This window comes from Anomaloglossus baeobatrachus, chromosome 1 (assembly GCF_048569485.1).
Source record: "Anomaloglossus baeobatrachus isolate aAnoBae1 chromosome 1, aAnoBae1.hap1, whole genome shotgun sequence".
In the NCBI taxonomy this organism is placed as follows: Eukaryota; Metazoa; Chordata; class Amphibia; order Anura; family Aromobatidae; genus Anomaloglossus; species Anomaloglossus baeobatrachus.
Genome location: NC_134353.1, coordinates 452,536,390 through 452,550,768, shown reverse-complemented (window position 1 = coordinate 452,550,768; position 14,379 = coordinate 452,536,390).

The window sequence follows — 14,379 nt, the reverse complement described above, 5'->3', positions numbered from 1 at the left end:
TTTGTTTACACACGTTTTTATAGTTGCATCACTGGGCAACTTATTAAAGTAAATTCATTAAAAGTTATGTATTAAATTCCTCTATTGTTTTTGCTGATATCTCATCCTATTTCTAGAGGTACTGTAGTGGTGATCCCCCACCCTCCACTATATTTTTGCTGTTTTTCCATAATCGACCTTCTACACCGCCTCTCTACATAAGACACTCGCTACACCGCCTCCATCCATAAAACAGTCTCTATACTGACCCTCTCCATAAAACAACTTCTACACTGCCGCTCTCAATAATATACCACCTACACTTCCCCTCTTAATAAAACATATTCTACACTGCCTCTATTCATTATGAAACTTCTACACTCACCCTCTCCATAATACACTCTCTTTACCACCCCTTTACATAACACACTTTCTACCCTTCTTGTTTCCATAATACAGATTCTACATCACCTTTCTCCATAATCCACCCTCTACACCGCCTCTTTCCATATTACACTTTCTACATCTCCTCTCTCCATAAAACACTTTCTATACCGCATTTCTCCGTAACATATTCTCAATACTTCCCCTTTCCATAACACACCTCCTAAACCGCTTTCTTCATAATACACCCTCTACACCGACCCTCTCCATAATACTCCCTCTACACCGCCCGTCTCTATAATGCTCCTTCTACACTGCCCCTCTCCACATTACACACTCTACACTTCCCCTCACCATAAAACACCTTCTACAATTCCTTTCTCCATAAACCACCCTCGACAACGCCGCTCTCCACAACACTCACTCTATACCGCCCTTCTCTGTAATTCTCTCTCTACAACTCCCCTCTCCATAAAATACCTTCTACACTGCCTCTCTCCATTATACACCCTCTCCAAGACCTGCTACATAATAGACTTTCTACACCGCCTCTTTACATAAGACACTCGCTACACCGCCTCCTTCCATAAAACAGTCTTTACACTGCCTCTCTACATTACACACCTTCTGCACCTCCTCTTTCCATAATACACATTCTACATCGCCTCACTCCATAATGCATCCTCTACACGGCCTCTCTCCATAATACACCTTCTATAACGCCTCTCTCCATAATACACAGGCTACACTTCTCCCTAAATAAACACCTTTTACACTGGCTCTCTCCATTATATACCCTCTACAAGGCCTCCTCCATAATCGACCTTCTACACCACATCTCTCCATATGCTCACTCTACACCGCCCCTCTCTAAAAAATCTTGATAGATCTTGTGTCTTGCCATACCACTAAATTATGTGTTAAGAAAGTAGACCTGGCATGTGAACTATGTGGGCATTATATATTTGTAGGCAATATGCCCTAATATAGTATCCACGCAATTAAAGTTAGACAATAGGCAATGACGCCGCTGGCTTAACATAGCATCACAACATATGTGGCTGTTAGCCCCTTTGGGACTGATGATGCGACACAAGAGGCGTGTCAACAGGACAGCGTTACCCAGTGTCTGTATGTGCCGCCCCTCCCCCTGGTGCATCATTAGATTGAGTCTTGGGGGCGAGACAAGAGAGCAGCGTCATCCCACACTGTGTAATACAGTGATTGTCAATCCCGGGGCATGCTGGGATTGATGACACATTCTGCTGGGCGGGCCAAGATGGCAGCGCCCATCGGTACCCCATGCTGCATTCATGGCTACTATCTGCTCCATTCTGAATTGCCTCACAGATCACAGTGAGTCATTTTCACACACATGGTTTGCGATATGTGTCCTCCGCTTGGAGCAATTATGCTAATCAGTTACTGAAGGTCATTTAATGGTGAACACTTGGGATGGCTGGTCGTCCCAGAACTAGACCATCACTAAATGGGTCCGATCTTTATGGATTATTAGCCCTTGGCCTAAATGAAACATCTCCCCTGATGACTCCTAGCGGAAGAAACGCGTCGGGAGGCTGGTAAACTCATGATAGGGCCAGTTTGAATAGGGTCATCTTGGTACTGCCCTTGTAAGGGTTGGAGTCTGGGGTTTTTGAGGATATTGTCAGTCCAGTCATGGAAAGAACCTATGCCTGCATATGGACAGACATCCGACTACATCAGAATATTGACCCCCTCCAACTACTGACCCGGATCCACAAATGGGTGAGACCAACCCTTTTTTGAAATCATCAGTATAACTGTACATTGACTTGCTTTGGTCTGCGTGCAGAATCGTTGGGCATTAAGTTGGTCAGCCTTGCCACTTTGACTCTTTTTATGCTAACCCGCAGTACACCACTGTGATTTGGGTCCGTTTAAAAGTGGTAATGCTTAAACCTCTCCTAAAAAGAACACCCATGAATACTCATGCTTTTTCCTCATAAGGAAACAATAATTTTGATTATTATAAGGCGTGTTCACATGAGAGGTGTTGTCTTTGACACGAAGTACCATCCACAGACTAATGGCCTGTGCGAGCGGTTTAATGGCACCTTAAAGCAGATGCTTAAGATGTTGGTCGACTCCCATGGGCGTGACTGGGAGCGGTATCTCCCACACCTGTTATTTGCTTACCGGGAGGTTCCACAGGCCTCAACAGGATTCTCACCGTTTGAGCTCCTGTACGGGCGACGTGTGCGGGGCCCCCTGGCTCTGGTGAAAGAGGCTTGGGAAGGGGATTTGGCCACCCCTGGAGTGTCGGTTATCGAGTATGTCATGCGCTTCCGGGACAAAATGCAGGCCTTGACGCAACTGGTACACGACAATATGGCTCAAGCCCAGGCCGATCAGAAGCGTTGGTACGACCAGAACGCTTGTGAGAGGACCTACCAAGTGGGTCAAAAGGTGTGGGTACTGGTCCCCGTACCACAGGACAAGCTTCAGGCAGCCTGGGAAGGCCCATACCTCGTGTACCAGCAGCTCAACCCTGTGACGTACCTGGTCACCCTGGACCCTGCCCGTGGAAGGCGGAAGCCCTTCCATGTGAACATGATGAAGGCACATCATGAGCGGGAGGCATGTGCGCTCCCCGTGTGCAACCTGCCCGAGGAGGGAGAAGCGGAAACCCTCTTGGATATGCTAGCCCAGGTTAGGGCAGGCGGATCCATTGAGGATGTGGAGGTTGGCCACCAGCTCTTGGAGGACCAACGGTCCCAGCTGTGGGCCACCCTACACCCCTTCCGGGGGTTGTTTACCAACCAGCCCGGAAGGACTGACTTGGCTGTCCATCACGTGGACACTGGGGATCATCCCCCGATCCGGCGTTCAGCATATCGGGTCTCCCTGGAGGTGCAGCAACACATGCGCCAGGAGATTGACGAGATGCTGAAGCTGGGGGTGATCCAGGCATCCAACAGCGCTTGGGCCTCGCCTGTAGTCCTCGTCCCTAAGAAGGACCGAACCACTCGGTTCTGCGTGGACTACAGGGGGCTCAATGCTGTCACGGTCGCCGATGCGTACCCAATGCCACGCATCGATGACCTGCTCGATCAGTTGGCCGGGGCTCAGTACCTGACCATCATGGACCTGAGCCGGGGATATTGGCAGATCCCCCTGACTCGCAAGGCCAGGGAACGCTCTGCCTTTATTACCCCATTTGGACTATACGAGTCCACGGTGATGCCATTCGGGATGAGGAATGCCCCTGCCACTTTCCAGCGGATGGTCAACACCCTGCTCAAGGGACTTGAAGGGTACGCGGCCGCGTACCTGGATGACATTGCCGTCTTCAGTCCCACCTGGGAGGACCACCTAGAGCATCTAGCACAGGTGCTCAGGCGGATCCACCGGGCAGGTTTGACCATCAAGCCGGGAAAGTGTCAGCTGGCCATGAGCGAGGTCCAGTACCTCGGTCACCGGGTAGGCGGGAGAACACTGAAGCCCGAGCCTGAGAAAGTGGAGGCCATCGCATCCTGGCCCACCCCCAGGACCAAGAAGCAGGTGATGTCCTTCTTGGGGACCGCCGGGTACTATAGGAGGTTTGTTCCACGCTATAGTAGCCTGGCAAAGCCCTTGACGGACCTCACCAAGAAGAAGCTGCCCTCTGCAGTCGATTGGACAATGGACTGCGAGACAGCCTTCCAGGCCCTAAAGGACGCCCTGTCCAGCCCGCCCGTGCTACAGGCAGCCGACTTCACGCGGCCGTTTGTAGTACAGACCGACGCCAGTGACTTCGGCCTCGGTGCGGTGCTCAGCCAGGTGGACTCTGCGAGCCAAGAGCACCCAGTCTTGTACCTGAGCAGGAAGCTGTTACCAAGGGAAGTGGCCTATTCCACGATGGAGAAGGAGTGCCTGGCCATAGTGTGGGCCCTGCAGCGTCTGCAACCCTATCTATACGGGCGCCACTTCATCGTGGAGACGGACCACAATCCCCTCAGCTGGTTGCACACCGTCTCTGGGACGAATGGGCGATTGTTGCGATGGAGCCTTGCGCTCCAGCAATACAACTTCACCATTCGCCACAAAAGGGGCCGTGACCACGGTAACGCAGACGGGCTGTCCCGACAAGGAGAGGTCGCGGACGGGCGCACGGGGGAACACCGGAGTGTGCTGCCCCCTAGCGCCCTCAAAAGGGGGGAGGTGTGAGGCAAATCCCGGGATATGAAGATGAATTATGACTTCCAGTCATAATCGCTCATCACTCCCTGGCAGTGCCCCCCCTCCCTTCTTGTTCTCAATGTCCAGCATCTGTGAAGGTGTTACACCTCCATGGCCATCTCCTGTGATATGGAGATGAGATGATGTGGGAACAATGGACACAGGAGGACTCCCTGCCGTGACCCTGTGGTAGGAGCTGCTATCTCATTAGCAAGCTTGGAAGTATCCAGACAGAACGACTCCAGTAAAAAATGGTTCATATCTCGCAAGCCATATTTCCGATAAATATGGCAACCATAAAAATGGTGTCTCCGCATGCGGACGATGCTGGCACACCCTTTTTATGGGAGCGGGAGCTTGGGAAATACCCCAGGCGTGATATCAGCCAATGTGGAACTAGTAGACGAGTCATGAGTCCTCTCATTCTGTAGCTAAATTCATAACTGTCACAATGAGAGCATTGGCGTCCGCCTACGACGCTCCCAGGCAAAGTTATGGCCCATATTCCATGTTGTGGATTGTCCATAACTCCAGCCAGGGGTGGAGCAGTGCTCCCTCTGAGGTCACTAAGGTAGGAGGGGACCTGGATTTGCCCAGGTTGATAACCCTACTTCGGCCATTTTCCAGCGTTCTTTCGCTGGGGGTCACGTGTAGGAAACATCTGTGGGAAGGATCCTAGAAACCTGGCCTACAGCGCCCCCCTGTGGCCAGACGCACAAGGTAACTGCTGGAACTGTGTATGCCTGTTTGTAACCCATGCTTTGCTTGTAACTGTACTCTGACATATGTATATTCTGTAGATCTCCTATTGTATATATTGTAGTTTCTAGTGTGCTTTAGGCTGATTAAATTATATAATTAATCTTGGGCTGTTCTGTTATCTCGATCTTGAATCCCACGTCTGTGTGTTCGGCTAATAGTTACCGTGAAGCGGTTGGTGGCAGCGAGTTGTGCCAAGGATTATTGTGGGGAGGCCAGTGAGATCCGGGGAGGTTTTATATATTCCGCCCGCGGAGGTCGGGGGAATATATACCCTACTCTCACCGGGGACCCTTCAATAATCGGCATAAGTAGTATAGCGGCCTCCTTGCTTATTGTCGGGCAATTCCATAATTGGCCTGACTATAAGAGGGGCGCTAGAGAGCGCGTCACGTGCTCTGTCTGTCGGTCGGGAGGTATAAAGGAGGGGTGACCCCCACTTGTTACCCCCCGATTGTGACGTACTGGTAGCCAGCGCGGGGGATTTCTGAGTGACCCCCCCGGTGGTTTGTGACACATCTCCTCAGTCCATAAAACACCTTCTATACCGCCTTTCTCCGTAACACATACTCAATACTCAAATGGGCAGGTATGTAAAATACAAAGGTGATGTACCTTGCATGGCACCAGAGGAACACTAAGTTAGTATCCCAGACACTTTTAGTATGCCACTAAGTGTCAGCACTTTTTGCTATAAAAATTGCGTAGCAAAAATGGGCAAGTGTGTAGAATGCAGAGGTGGTGTACCTCTCTTGGCACAAGAGGAACACTACGTTGGTAACCCAGACACTTTTAGTATGCCACTAAGTGTCAGCACTGTTTGCTATAAAAATTGCGTAGCAAAAATGGGCAGGTGTGTAGAATGCAGAAGTGGAGTACTTTGCGTGGCACCAGAGGAACACTAAGTTAGTATCCCAGACACTTTTAGCATGCCACTAATTGTCAGCACTGTTTGCTTTAAAAATTGAGCAGCAAAAATGGGCAGGTGTGTAGAATACAGAGGTGGTGTACCGTGCGTGGCACCAAAGGAACACTAAGTTAGTATCCCAGACACTTTTAGTATGCCACTAAGTGTTAGCACTGTTTGCTATAAAAATTGCGTAGCAAAAATGGGCAGGTGTGTAGAATGAAAAGGTGGTGTACCTTGCATGGCACCAGAGGAACACTAAGTTAGTATCCCAGACATTTTTAGTATGCCACTAAGTGTCAGCACTGTTTGCTACAAAAATTGCTTAGCAAAAATGGGCAGGTGTGTAGAATGCAGAGGTGGTGTACCTTGCTTGGCACCAGAGGAACACTAAGTTAGTATCCCAGACACTTTTAGCATTCCACTAAGTGTTAGCACTGTTTGCTATAAAAAATGCGTAGCAAAAATGGGCAGGTGTGTAGAATGCAGATGTGGTGTACCTTGCGTGGCACCAGAGGCACACTAGGTTAGTATCGCAGACACTTTTAGTATGCCACTAAGTGTCAGCACTGTTTGCTATAAAAATGGCGTAGCAAAAATGGGCAGGTGTGTAGAATGCAGAGGTGGAGTACCTTGCTTGGCACCAGAGGAACACTAAGTTAGTATCCCAGACACTTTTAGTATGCCACTAAGTGTCAGCACTCTTTGCTTTAAAAATTGAGCAGCAAAAATTGGCAGGTGTGTAGAATACAGAGGTGGTGTACCGTGCGTGGCACCAAAGGAACACTAAGTTAGTATCCCAGACACTTTTAGTATGCCACTAAGTGTCAGCAATATTTGCTATGAAAAGTGCGTAGCAAAAGTGGGCAGGTGTGTAGAATGCAAAGGTGGTGTACCTTGCATGGCAGCAGAGGAACACTAAGTTAGTATCCCAGACAATTTTAGTATGCCACTAAGTGTCAGCACTGTTTGCTATAAAAATTGCGTAGTAAAAATGGGCAGGTTTGTAGAATACAGAGGTGGTGTACCTTGCGTGGCACCAGAGGAACACTAAGTTAGTATCCCAGACACTTTTGGTATGCCACTAAGTGTCAGCACTGTTTGCTATAAAAAGCGCATAGCAAAAATGGGCAGGTGTGTAGAATGCAGAGGTGGTGTACCTTGCGTGGCACCAGAGGAACACTAAGTTAGTATCCCAGACACTTTTAGTATGCCACTAAGTGTCAGCACTGTTTGCTATAAAACATGCGTAGCAAAAATGGGCAGGTGTGTAGAATGCAGAGGTGGTGTACCTTGCTTGGCACCAGAGGAACACTAAGTTGGTAACCCAGACACTTTTAGTATGCCACTAAGTGTCAGCACTGTTTGCTATAAAAATTGCATAGCAAAAATGGGCAGGTGTGTAGAATGCAGAGGTGGTGTACCTTGCATGGCACCAGAGGAACACTAAGTTAGTATCCCAGACACTTTTAGTATGCCACTAAGTGTCAGCAATGTTTGCTTTAAAATTTGCGCAGCAAAAATGGGCAGGTGTGTAGAATACAGAAGTGGTGTACCTTGCGTGGCACCAGAGGAACACTAAGTTAGTATCCCAGACACTTTTAGTATACCACTAAGTGTCAGCACTGTTTGCTAAAAAAAATTGTGTAGCAAAAATGGGCAGGTGTGGAGAATACACAGGTGGTGTACCTTGCGTGGCACCAGAGGAACACTAACTTAGTATCCCAGACACTTTTAGTATGCCGCTAAGTGTCAGCACTGTTTGCTATAAAAATTGCATAGCAAAAATGGGCAGGTGTGTATAATGTGAAGGTGGTAAACCTTGCGTGGCACCAGAGGATCACTAAGTTAGGATCCCAGACACTTTTAGTATGTTACTAAGTGTCAGCACTGTTTGCTATAAAAAAATGCGTAGCTAAAATGGGCAGGTGTGAAGAATGCAGAGGTGGTGTACCTTACTTGGCACCAGAGGAACACTAAGTTAGAATCCCAGACACTTTTAGTATGCCACTAAGTGTCAGCACTATTTGCTAAAAAAAATTGCGTAGCAAAAATGGGCAGGTGTGTAGAATGCAGAGGTGGAGTACCTTGCGTGGCACCAGAGGAACACTAAGTTAGTATCCCAGACACTTTTAGTATGCCACTAAGTGTTAGCACTGTTTGCTATAAAAATTGCATAGCATAAGTTGGCAGGTGTGTATAATGTAGAGGTGGTATACCTTGCTTGGCACCAGAGGAACACTAAGTTAGGATCCCAGAAACTTTTAGTATGCTACTAAGTGTCAGCACTGTTTGCTGTAAAAATTGCGTAGCAAAAATGTGCAGGTGTGTACAATGCAGACGTGATGTTGATTGCTTGGCACCAGAGGAATACTAAGTTAGTATCCCAGACACTTTTAGTATGCCACTAAGTGTCTGCACTATTTGCTAAAAAAATTGCGTAACAAAAATGGGCAGGTGTGTAGAATGCAGAGGTGGAGTACCTTGCGTAGCACCAGAGGAACACTAAGTTAGTATCCCAGACACTTTTAGTATGCCACTAAGTGTCTGCACTATTTGCTAAAAAAATTGCGTAACAAAAATGGGCAGGTGTGTAGAATGCAGAGGTGGTATACCTTGTGTGGCACCAAAGGAACACTAAGTTAGTATCCCAGACACTTTTAGTATGCCACTAATTGTCTGCACTATTTGCTAAAAAAATTGCGTAACAAAAATGGGCAGGTGTGTAGAATGCAGAGGTGGAGTATCTTGCGTAGCACCAGAGGAACACTAAGTTAGTATCCCAGGCACTTTTAGTATGCCACTAAGTGTCAGCACTGTTTGCTTTAAAAATTGCGCATCAAAAATTGGCAGGTGTGTAGAATGCAGAGGTGGTGTACCGTGCGTGACACCAGAGGAACACTAAGTTAGTATGCCAGACACTTTTAGTATGCCACTAAGTGTCAGCAATATTTGCTATAAAAATTGCGTAGCAAAAATGGGCAGGTGTGTATAATGTGAAGGTGGTAAACCTTGCGTGGCACCAGAGGATCACTAAGTTAGGATCCCAGACACTTTTAGTATGTTACTAAGTGTCAGCACTGTTTGCTATAAAAAATGCGTAGCTAAAATGGGCAGGTGTGAAGAATGCAGAGGTGGTATACCTTGCTTGGCACCAGAGGAACACTAAGTTAGGATCCCAGAAACTTTTAGTATGCTACTAAGTGTCAGCACTGTTTGCTGTAAAAATTGCGTAGCAAAAATGTGCAGGTGTGTACAATGCAGACGTGATGTTGATTGCTTTGCACCAGAGGAATACTAAGTTAGTATCCCAGACACTTTTAGTATGCCACTAAGTGTCTGCACTATTTGCTAAAAAAATTGCGTAACAAAAATGGGCAGGTGTGTAGAATGCAGAGGTGGAGTACCTTGCGTAGCACCAGAGGAACACTAAGTTAGTATCCCAGACACTTTTAGTATGCCACTAAGTGTCATCACTGTTTGCTTTAAAAATTGCGCATCAAAAATAGGCAGGTGTGTAGAATGCAGAGGTGGTGTACCGTGCGTGACACCAGAGGAACACTAAGTTAGTATCCCAGACACTTTTAGTATGCCACTAAGTGTCAGCAATATTTGCTATAAAAATTGCGTAGCAAAAATGGGCAGGTGTGTAGAATGCAAAGGTGGTGTACCTTGCATGGCACCAGAGGAACACTAAGTTAGTATCCCAGACACATTTTGTATGTCACTAAGTGTCAGCACTGTTTGCTATAAAAATTGCGTAGTAAAAATGGGCAGGTTTGTAGAATACAGAGGTGGTGTACCTTGGTTGGCATCAGAGGAACACTAAGTTAGTATCCCAGACACTTTTGGTATGCCACTAAGTGTCAGCACTGTTTGCTATAAAAAGCGCGTAGCAAAAATGGGCAGGTGTGTAGAATGCAGAGGTGGTGTACCTTGCGTGGCACCAGAGGAACACTAAGTTAGTATCCCAGACACTTTTAGTATGCCACTAAGTATCAACACTGTTTGCTATAAAACATGCGTAGCAAAAATAGGCAGGAGTGTAGAATGCAGAGGTGGTGTACCTTGCTTGTCACCAGAGGAACACTAAGTTGGTAACCCAGACACTTTTAGTATGCCACTAAGTGTCAGCACTGTTTGCTATAAAAATTGCGTAGCAAAAATGGGCAGGCGTGTAGAATGCAGAGGTGGTGTACCTTGCATGGCACCAGAGGAACACTAAGTTAGTATCCCAGACACTTTTGGTATGCCACTAAGTGTCAGCACTGTTTGCTAAAAAAAATGCTTAGCAAAAATGGGCAGGTGTGTAGAATGCAGAGGTGGTGTACCTCGCTTGGCACCAGAGGAACACTAAGTTGGTAACCCAGACACTTTTAGTATGCCACTAAGTGTCAGCACTGTTTTCTATAAAAATTGCGTAGCAAAAAAGGGCAGGTGTGTAGAATGCAGAGGTGGTGTACCTTGCATGGCACCAGAGGAACACTAAGTTAGAATCCCAGACACTTTTAGTATGCCACTAAATGTCAGCACTATTTGCTAAAAAAATTGCGTAGCAAAAATGGGCAGGTGTGTAGAATGCAGAGGTGGAGTACCTTGCGTGGCACCAGAGGAACACTAAGTTAGTATCCCAGACACTTTTAGCATGCCACTAAGTGTCAGCACTGTTTGCTTTAAAAACTGCGCAGCAAAAATTGGCAGGTGTGTAGAATGCAGAGGTGGTGTACCGTGCGTGGCACCAGAGGAACACTAAGTTAGTATCCCAGACACTTTTAGTATGCCACTAAGTGTCAGCAATATTTGCTATAAAAAGTGCGTAGCAAAAGTGGGCAGGTGTGTAGAATGCAAAGGTGGTGTACCTTGCATGGCAGCAGAGGAACACTAAGTTAGTATCCCAGACAATTTTAGTATGCCACTAAGTGTCAGCACTGTTTGCTATAAAAATTGCGTAGTAAAAATGGGCAGGTTTGTAGAATACAGAGGTGGTGTACCTTGCGTGGCACCAGAGGAACACTAAGTTAGTATCCCAGACACTTTTGGTATGCCACTAAGTGTCAGCACTGTTTGCTATAAAAAGCGCATAGCAAAAATGGGCAGGTGTGTAGAATACAGAGGTGGTGTACCTTGCGTGGCACCAGAGGAACACTAAGTTAGTATCCCAGACACTTTTAGTATGCCACTAAGTGTCAGCACTGTTTGCTATAAAACATGCGTAGCAAAAATGGGCAGGTGTGTAGAATGCAGAGGTGGTGTACCTTGCTTGGCACCAGAGGAACACTAAGTTGGTAACCCAGACACTTTTAGTATGCCACTAAGTGTCAGCACTGTTTGCTATAAAAATTGCATAGCAAAAATGGGCAGGTGTGTAGAATGCAGAGGTGGTGTACCTTGCATGGCACCAGAGGAACACTAAGTTAGTATCCCAGACACTTTTAGTATGCCACTAAGTGTCAGCAATGTTTGCTTTAAAATTTGCGCAGCAAAAATGGGCAGGTGTGTAGAATACAGAAGTGGTGTACCTTGCGTGGCACCAGAGGAACACTAAGTTAGTATCCCAGACACTTTTAGTATACCACTAAGTGTCAGCACTGTTTGCTAAAAAAAATTGTGTAGCAAAAATGGGCAGGTGTGGAGAATACACAGGTGGTGTACCTTGCGTGGCACCAGAGGAACACTAACTTAGTATCCCAGACACTTTTAGTATGCCGCTAAGTGTCAGCACTGTTTGCTATAAAAATTGCATAGCAAAAATGGGCAGGTGTGTATAATGTGAAGGTGGTAAACCTTGCGTGGCACCAGAGGATCACTAAGTTAGGATCCCAGACACTTTTAGTATGTTACTAAGTGTCAGCACTGTTTGCTATAAAAAAATGCGTAGCTAAAATAGGCAGGTGTGAAGAATGCAGAGGTGGTGTACCTTACTTGGCACCAGAGGAACACTAAGTTAGAATCCCAGACACTTTTAGTATGCCACTAAGTGTCAGCACTATTTGCTAAAAAAAATTGCGTAGCAAAAATGGGCAGGTGTGTAGAATGCAGAGGTGGAGTACCTTGCGTGGCACCAGAGGAACACTAAGTTAGTATCCCAGACACTTTTAGTATGCCACTAAGTGTTAGCACTGTTTGCTATAAAAATTGCATAGCATAAGTTGGCAGGTGTGTATAATGTAGAGGTGGTATACCTTGCTTGGCACCAGAGGAACACTAAGTTAGGATCCCAGAAACTTTTAGTATGCTACTAAGTGTCAGCACTGTTTGCTGTAAAAATTGCGTAGCAAAAATGTGCAGGTGTGTACAATGCAGACGTGATGTTGATTGCTTGGCACCAGAGGAATACTAAGTTAGTATCCCAGACACTTTTAGTATGCCACTAAGTGTCTGCACTATTTGCTAAAAAAATTGCGTAACAAAAATGGGCAGGTGTGTAGAATGCAGAGGTGGAGTACCTTGCGTAGCACCAGAGGAACACTAAGTTAGTATCCCAGACACTTTTAGTATGCCACTAAGTGTCTGCACTATTTGCTAAAAAAATTGCGTAACAAAAATGGGCAGGTGTGTAGAATGCAGAGGTGGTATACCTTGTGTGGCACCAAAGGAACACTAAGTTAGTATCCCAGACACTTTTAGTATGCCACTAATTGTCTGCACTATTTGCTAAAAAATTTGCGTAACAAAAATGGGCAGGTGTGTAGAATGCAGAGGTGGAGTACCTTGCGTAGCACCAGAGGAACACTAAGTTAGTATCCCAGGCACTTTTAGTATGCCACTAAGTGTCAGCACTGTTTGCTTTAAAAATTGCGCATCAAAAATTGGCAGGTGTGTAGAATGCAGAGGTGGTGTACCGTGCGTGACACCAGAGGAACACTAAGTTAGTATGCCAGACACTTTTAGTATGCCACTAAGTGTCAGCAATATTTGCTATAAAAATTGCGTAGCAAAAATGGGCAGGTGTGTATAATGTGAAGGTGGTAAACCTTGCGTGGCACCAGAGGATCACTAAGTTAGGATCCCAGACACTTTTAGTATGTTACTAAGTGTCAGCACTGTTTGCTATAAAAAATGCGTAGCTAAAATGGGCAGGTGTGAAGAATGCAGAGGTGGTATACCTTGCTTGGCACCAGAGGAACACTAAGTTAGGATCCCAGAAACTTTTAGTATGCTACTAAGTGTCAGCACTGTTTGCTGTAAAAATTGCGTAGCAAAAATGTGCAGGTGTGTACAATGCAGACGTGATGTTGATTGCTTGGCACCAGAGGAATACTAAGTTAGTATCCCAGACACTTTTAGTATGCCACTAAGTGTCTGCACTATTTGCTAAAAAAATTGCGTAACAAAAATGGGCAGGTGTGTAGAATGCAGAGGTGGAGTACCTTGCGTAGCACCAGAGGAACACTAAGTTAGTATCCCAGACACTTTTAGTATGCCACTAAGTGTCATCACTGTTTGCTTTAAAAATTGCGCATCAAAAATAGGCAGGTGTGTAGAATGCAGAGGTGGTGTACCGTGCGTGACACCAGAGGAACACTAAGTTAGTATCCCAGACACTTTTAGTATGCCACTAAGTGTCAGCAATATTTGCTATAAAAATTGCGTAGCAAAAATGGGCAGGTGTGTAGAATGCAAAGGTGGTGTACCTTGCATGGCACCAGAGGAACACTAAGTTAGTATCCCCGACACATTTTGTATGTCACTAAGTGTCAGCACTGTTTGCTATAAAAATTGCGTAGTAAAAATGGGCAAGTTTGTAGAATACAGAGGTGGTGTACCTTGGTTGGCATCAGAGGAACACTAAGTTAGTATCCCAGACACTTTTGGTATGCCACTAAGTGTCAGCACTGTTTGCTATAAAAAGCGCGTAGCAAAAATGGGCAGGTGTGTAGAATGCAGAGGTGGTGTACCTTGCGTGGCACCAGAGGAACACTAAGTTAGTATCCCAGACACTTTTAGTATGCCACTAAGTGTCAACACTGTTTGCTATAAAACATGCGTAGCAAAAATAGGCAGGAGTGTAGAATGCAGAGGTGGTGTACCTTGCTTGTCACCAGAGGAACACTAAGTTGGTAACCCAGACACTTTTAGTATGCCACTAAGTGTCAGCACTGTTTGCTATAAAAATTGCGTAGCAAAAATGGGCAGGCGTGTAGAATGCA